The sequence below is a fragment of the Notamacropus eugenii genome, chromosome 3 (genome assembly GCF_028372415.1).
Source record: "Notamacropus eugenii isolate mMacEug1 chromosome 3, mMacEug1.pri_v2, whole genome shotgun sequence".
Taxonomy (NCBI): domain Eukaryota; kingdom Metazoa; phylum Chordata; class Mammalia; order Diprotodontia; family Macropodidae; genus Notamacropus; species Notamacropus eugenii.
In genome coordinates, this window is record NC_092874.1 from 363,155,983 (window position 1) to 363,163,938 (window position 7,956).

Genomic DNA, 7,956 nt, shown 5'->3' on the forward strand with positions numbered 1-7,956 from the left:
TTTGAGTCAAATTTGGGAAGCACACCATCCACTGGGAAAATGATTAAACAACACAAGATTAAGCAAAAATTCCTGAGGATCTTCCCTGGAGACCTTCTTCCAAGTTGACATTGACCATTAAGGATGACTTTACAGATCCATCCAACCACTAAACCAAGTCTAAATCTACCTAATTGTGATCGTTTCATCTTTTCTACAAGATGATATATATCAATACTTTGTTAAGATTAAGCTAACCTATATTTTACAAGATGTCCCCTTCCTTTTCTAGATGTTTGACAATTATTCCTCCAATAAAATAGAATTTTGCTAGGAATAGAAGTCACTCTCACTATTCTATAGTTTGTAGACACAGTTCCATTTAAAAATATAATCATTTGCCTCTAATCCCTTGAAAACTGTTATAGCTGCTGTGTATGCCATCAGTAGATCCCCATGCCTGCAAAGAAGGGAGGGAAATACTTCAGGACCATTCTTAGTTATAAGTATACAGTGTGAAATTACAATTTTTTTGGTGCTAATGTTTTTTCCACTTAAATCATAGTAGTTATCATGTGTATTGCTTTCTTGACTTCAGTTTGTATTAGTTTACATGTCTTCCTGTGCTTCCCTTCTTATAATGCAGTAGCATTCCATAATATCCATATATCACAATTTCCAGTTCTTTGCTATTATGAGAAATGTTGTTTTAAATACTTGGGTGCATATTAGACTTTCTTTATATCTTGATACTATTCTTATAGAACCAGGCCATAAATTTGTACTTATCATGCCCTTGCTTCCATCTTCTATATCTGGCTTAAAAACTGTTTGATTAATTCCTTCTGTATCCACATAAGTCTCTTTAGAGAACTCCATATTTCCCTTCTTATTGGAATGGTTTCCTTTTTTGTCTTCATAATTTCGCTTTAAGAGCTTTCAATTCTTCCTGAATTGACTTCTCCCTTGTAATTTTATTCTAAGGAATCTAACCTGTGCTTCCTTTGCACTCTTGAAAGCTACTCTTCCACCACCTAGGGTCCATGTAACAATGCTCCTCAGATTTCTTCCCTTTTATTATAAATTCTAAGGTGAAATGTTCACTTTTACCCTAGGTTTCCATCATTATTTTTCCATTATTTCCATTATTATTCCATCATCATTTCCATCATCCTCAGTAAATAGTTGCTCCCTGTTAGGAAGAATTGGATGTATGACATAATTTCTTTCTACCTCCACCTTTTAAAGGATGAGATTTTCATTAAGATGAATCAGGAGATAATTTGGTACTTCGCTTTGGGGAGAGAGAGAGAGAGAGAGAGAGAGAGAGAGAGAGAGAGAGAGAGAGAGAGAGAGAGAGAGAGAGAACTCCAGCAGATGTTCAGAATACTGAAGAACTCTACCATTATAAATATGTTTCTTTGGCAGCTTTATGATCCATTTCTCAAATTCTTCACTTTCTTTTTTTTTTTCAGTTCATATGGCGTGTTGACCCGGTCTGATACATTGATGACAGCATTGCTTTTTATTTTCCTTCAATTACTCTTTACTTAAATGCTCTTTACATTGCTACCCTTCTCTAATTCCTGGTTTTCTTTAAATGAATATATGTTCTTAAGAGAATGCAATCATACCCATATTACCCCTTTACCATTCTTGTTTCTTTAAGCTAATTCACAGTCTTATCGATCCATGATCTCATTCCACCAAGTCTTAGTTATATCTAAGGTGTAAAATCTGTTTACTAGCAATAGAATGTCTAGCTAATCTAGCTAGTTAGACACTTTTTTTTTGTCTGCAGATATCTGAGGTTATAGTTTCTACTATTGACTTCATTCTTGGATTTTATTTTACTTGTTGACTTGTTTTGACCTTTTTTCTTGTTTTAGGTTTCTTAACTGGTATCCTTTTTATTTTGAAGGCACTCTTTATGGTCTCTAGCTTAGTGACAGATTTCTCACACCCTCTTCCCTTTAATCTTAAAGCTATCTTTATTTTTAAAAGTTTTTACAGATTGTTTTGTTTTTACGTCACAAATATTTACAGATTACTTTTAAAGATGTTAATAAAAGAAGCTATAAATGGTTTCCTTATAGTACTAATAGTAAATATTAAAAGATAGTATATATCATGTCTGCAGAGATTAAGGTAAATATTTTAAGATTAAGGTAAGTATTTTAAAATGTTTACAGTTTCCACTTCAGAACAAAGTTAAAGAGGCAAAGAAACTAACTTGTTTCTAATTTACATATGTTATCCCGTAACAAAGTTTTTGTATGTTTGTGGTTAGAATTTCACATTATGTCTTATAAAGTAAATGCTGACGAATTCAGTCAGTTCTTAGTCTGATACAGCTTCTGATATGTGCATAATTATTTTAAATAAAGGGGCATCATGAGTACTACATAGCCCTGATTATGCTGATTGGGAGATGATTAGTGATTAAGAGATGGCATTAATTTCCTCCTATTGTCAAATAATTACAAGTTAAAATTTTAGTTTATTATTTTTCTCCCTCCTACTTGAATAAAGTTAAGGTGGAAGAAATAATAATGATCATATTGAAATAGTTGGCAAGAATTGTAAGTAATAGTTTTAAATCTCAGTGAGGAGCAAAGTTGGATGAATTCCATAAAATAGCACGTGAACATTCTCACTATGTACTTATGTAGAGGGTTCAAGGTTCAATAGTTCTTTCATCCAACCTGGGAAAGTTAGGTTACCATTACATTTGTGTTTCACTGACCTCTGTGAGCATTATGACTCTCCACAAGGGACAATATTTTACAACTCCTTAAAATATTAGTCATCAAATTAGGCTATCTGGAATTAGTTTTTACTAATATACAATGACCCTGATCTCATTGCTGTGAATATATTCTCCACTGACAAAACATATAGTCCATCTAGGCCTTTCTTTTACATATTATAGTTTTCTTCTCTGTGTCCTCCACAAGTTGCCATTGAGGGACCACCCAATATCCTTGGAGCCTTCCTAGACTCTCTTACTATTTTAGAGTACCAGTGAAACATATGGGTTGTGTGTTAAATATTCCTCATTTTCATTATGTAACTAACCTATTTATTTTATGATCATACATTTTGTTGATATCATTCTTTATACTGCTTTTCCTTAACTATTCATTATTTATAATGTATTGCAACTTTTCCATGCTCACCATCTTCTTTATTGAACTTTGAGTGTCCCCTAATGTCACTTCTTCAGAGATTGCTAAATTTTATGACTCTTTGCCATACAACATCATCAGAAAAAAGTATTGTTATTGAAAATTTGAGTCTTTTTTTTCCGAGAACTTTGGGGTCACCAAGAGAATTCAGTAATTTCTTAAAGGCAATATTATCTGTTTTCTTCTTAGGTTCAATTCTGGCTATCTTCATGTCTTAGATAAAATACCACCTCATGACAGAGACCTTTCCTGATCTTCCTCCAGCTGCTAGTGCCTTCCTTTTATTAGGTTACATAAAATCTACTTCTTGTATTTCCTATGGTTGGTTGGTCTTCATTCTGAAAGAGGACCAAAATGACATCACTATGTTGGGGTCAAGGTACAGTATGTCTAATAGTGATTGATTAGACCAATACAAACTCACAAGTCTCTGCCACAGGTGGGGCACAAATAGTCCTTATAAAAATTTAGAGCAGAGATGTATAAATTTATGCATTTCATGTTTCTTTTGAGTTACTTCAATTCTGCTTTGTTCACACAGTACCCTACCATCTTCAGTGCAGGCACACTATCCTGGGTGATCCTGTGCCAGTGTCTCCCATGCCTCACATTTGATTCCAAAGACCTTCAGAGAGACTTTGAAAATGTTCTTTTATTGCTTCTTTTGACCTCCATGTAAGTTCTTGCCCTGTTTGAGTTCTCTATCAAACAGTCTTAGACAAAAGTACATTTGGCATTTGAACAATGTGGCCAGTCCATTGGAGTTGTGTTCTCTGAAGCAGAGTTTAAATGCGTGGCAGTTTAGTTTGAGAAAGGACTTCAGTGTCTGGAATCTTATCCTGCCAGATGATTTTCAGCATTTTCCTAAGACAATTCAAATGGAAAGGATTCAGTTTCCTGTCCTGGCACTGGTAGACTGTCCAGATTTCACAGGCATACAATAAGTTCAGCATAATGGCTCTGTGGACATTCAGTTTGGTAGGCAATCTAATACCTCTTCTCTCCCACTCTTTCCTTTAGACACTCTCAAAAACTGAACTAGCTCTGGCAATATGTACACCAACCTTATCAACTATGTGTACATCTTTGGAAAGTGTACTGCCAAGGTAGGTGAACTTATCAACAGCATTCAAAATGTTTCCATCTATTGAACCTGTTTTCTTGGTGTTGTTAGACCAAAATTAACACAAGCAGCAGAGAATTGATGCGTACAACAACAACCAAAAAATCACGCACCTACTCTCCCTCCACATAAGTCTCGACTTGTAGCTTTTCAAGGTAAATAATTTACTGTCAGCATGGTAGCTGACTTTGGTGCCATTTTCATCTTTCGTCACTCTGACATCCTGACTGCTGTCTCTTCTCCTTACGATGACATAGTCTATTAAATGCCAGTATTTGCTGTGAGGTGTATCCACAAAGTTTCAATGCATTTAGGTAAACAGAAGACAGTGTTGGTCATGAGAAAGTCATGAGATGCCCAAGTCTTTGGTAGTAAGTGATCATTGGTGTTTCTGACTCAGTTCCTCTCAAGGACTCCCTGCCATTCTAATAGTCTGTGCCTTCTCTAGTGTCAAAGTCACCAAGAATTAAAAACTTGACCAATTTTGGCACATTGATGATGAAGGTGTCAAAGTCTTCAAAATTTTTTTCCTCAAAAAATAATTTTATTTCTGTTTTAAAATGAACAAATTCACTGCAATATTAACCTCTTTTTTTGGTGCAACGCAGCTAACAACAAATGCACATCTCAAATTTGGTTGTTCACAAATCAGAATGCTGTCCTCTCTTTTTGATGCAGCAGAAAGTAATAAATAAGTGAAAATTAAATACTTCATATTAACAGTTTGGTATCAACAATTCAGCAGCACCACCCCCACATCTGAAGGACAGCACAGTCTGGTTTTATAAAAAAATACTTGATATGTCATGTCACTTGGGCTAAAGATATGTTAAGATATTATTAGCTGTTCCTTTCTTTTCTTCAGTGAAGGCGATGAGATCACCGTCCACCAGAGCAGTGCACTTTTAACAGGGTAAATGAGCAACTGGTCCATGGCACAATTGAATATTTCACACCTCTGTCAGAATGACAGAGGTGCAAAAGGCTCCATGTATAGAAGCTGCAATACAAACTGAAGATACCATCAGTCCTTCACACTTAAAAAAAAACAAACAAAACTACATTTATCCTCATAAATGCCTAAATGTTAAACCATAATTTTTTCAAAGAAAGAGATACACATTCTTATTTTGAAGTTATTAGGAAAATACTTTCACAAATAAACTATATAAAGATAAAATACACTTTAAAGCCTTTTTGTAATTGCTGAGTTTTTTTTTAAACATTTTTCTATAAAGTGCAGAGAAATTCTTCTAAGTAAAGGGAAAAAAAAAAACAACTCCCTATGACATCAATATAATTATAGCAGTTTTTGCGTAGCAATACTTAAAGAAAGTTGGACATTTCAGTTTCCTCAGGAAAAGAAGGATGGAAGAACATCTTCCAATTGAAATCATATGTTGGACATTGTTCTGTTTTCTTTGAGAATGGTTGCTGATGCCAAATCTCCACTGAGAATATTTCCTGAAGAGTTAACAGGTCTATCTGGGTCTTCAGGGGAAATATAATTGTAGTGTGTATCTGAGTAGGTTCTTCTACAGCGTTGCAAGATTCAGTGAAGTGAAGGCCCTGGTTCTTTTATAGTGTGACTACTCCTCTCTGAACTGTAAGAACCAGGGTGACTGATGGACCGTTTCTTCATTTGAACAGGTGAAGGTGATACAGGAGAAACTAAAGGATCTGGATGAGGCAACTGTAACATCTCTGATTTAAACTTGGCATTTACTATCTTCACACATTCTTGGAGTGCGGTGATGAATATACTACATGTGACACTAAGTGGAGATGAAGCTTTGCTCATATTCTCTACACTGGGGGATGAAGGAATGTCATCATGATGTACGAATTCTTGTATGGTACGAACTCGCTTTATTAAGAGGTCACAGTGAAGGCGAAGTTTTGGTTTTGGTTTTCAGAGATTCATTGGTTTCACTTATTTCTTTAATTTCACAAACTGCCATCTTTATACTTCCTTTGTTCCCTTTGCACACATCATCCTGTGAATCATAATAGGATAATATCCCATTATCTCAAACAAACTAGTGAGGTTGCCAATCTATGAGATAATTGATCCATTTGTACAGAACTCCTTCCATTCTTCAGGACTCAACCCGACACATTCTCCTCTCGTGGTGCCACTGCTCCTGCTCAGGTTGCCCCGCCCCAGGGCCTGCACAGTGAGTCCCCTGCGGGAGCGGCTGCAATCAGTTAGCTCCTGTGGGAGGGGGCTCCTCGCACCGGAAAGGTCTGAGAGGCCCTGACCCTGGGTCTGATACAGTAGTGGCTGGGCAGCAGCAGGCCATGGGCCTCGTCATTGCCCTCCAGGGCTCACAACTGTTGGGAACTGAAGCCTGAGCCCCAGGCAGCTGCCCTGTCCAAAATTTTTTTCTTTGACCTCATCAGGGTTCTTCATGGTGGGAGATCATTATGGTAGTATGGTGCTTTCTTGCAAGTGGCAATTATTGTCACTAACTTGTCATTCACTTTTGAGGGAGGCATACAAGCTCGTTGACTAGATTAATTTTGAGTAAATCTGTTGCTAGTTTCTGGGCCACTCCCCATCACTGTGGTCACTCCAGAAAAATGTGTATCAATTGCCTTCATCAGTAAGCTGGTCTTCATTTGCCAATCTTGTTTTCCTCATCACTGCTATTTGGTCAAGATAGCTGTTGAGTTCTCTTACAAGAGCTGTTGGATTTCTTGTTGTCCATAAGTGTGATCATATTCCAGGTAAGTGATAAGTAAATGATAAGTGAAATTATCTTCACAAAAGTGTGTGTGTGTGTGTGTGTGTGTGTGTGTGTGTTTTGACCACAGGGTAGCATCCCTTCCTTGCACAATAAGCAGTCCAAGGTTAGGTTTGGTGAAGCAGTCAGGGCACCTATTCTAGCCCCTTCATTACTCCAGGAGATGAATAGTGTGGTCCTTAAAAAGGCTATTCAGACACCTGTGGGGCTGCAGAATCCTACTGCTGTTTCAGTCTAGTGAGAAAATGACCTTATGCCTGTGTGCAGTGTTGTGATCACAGCTCCCAGTGTATCCATACTTGCTGCTGCTTCTCATTGCCACAGGACTTTGAGGTATGTAAAAATGGTAAAATGGTAATGTCTTTTGACCTTTGCATAAATCAGATTTAAGTGAGGGAGATTTGTACAAATCTATGACTTTACTCCCTTCCAGAGTCCAATGACTCTGAAAGTCTAGTAAAGAGACAAAAGTCAAGACGACTGTAGATGACCCAGGATGAAGTTGATAACCTCAGCGTTTTCAGTGTGTAACTAAGCTCTAAGTGTTCCATAGGCCCAATTTTCTCTGCCTTCATGGAAAAAAATCACTCACTTCTGCCCATTCCACAGGGGAAGTCATTCTGCACTTGGGGTACACTGTCCCTATCCCCAACTCACTGACAGATAGTAGGCTTGTTGATTACCTTCAATGTGAGTTAGCCTATCTGCCAAGTTAGTTTTACTGGAGTGTGGCTGTTTCCATGTTACAGCTTCTCGGAGACACAGGTGAGAGTTGGGTGGCAGATGGACACCAAAGGTAGAAAGCAGCCCTAACACCCGAGATACTGGTCTTCCTTGACACTCATACACCTTGTATTTTCTATACTATGCACATATTGTCTTTCTCAATATTATGTAAACTCCTTTGTATTAAGGGTTA

At 37.1% G+C, this 7,956-nt stretch overlaps 1 pseudogene; it reads right to left on the reverse strand.

Annotated features, from left to right (window-relative positions):
* Positions 1–5,574: 5,574 nt before the first annotated feature.
* On the reverse strand, positions 5,575–6,386 carry LOC140496937 (pleckstrin homology domain-containing family A member 3 pseudogene; annotated as a pseudogene).
* Positions 6,387–7,956: the final 1,570 nt, after the last annotated feature.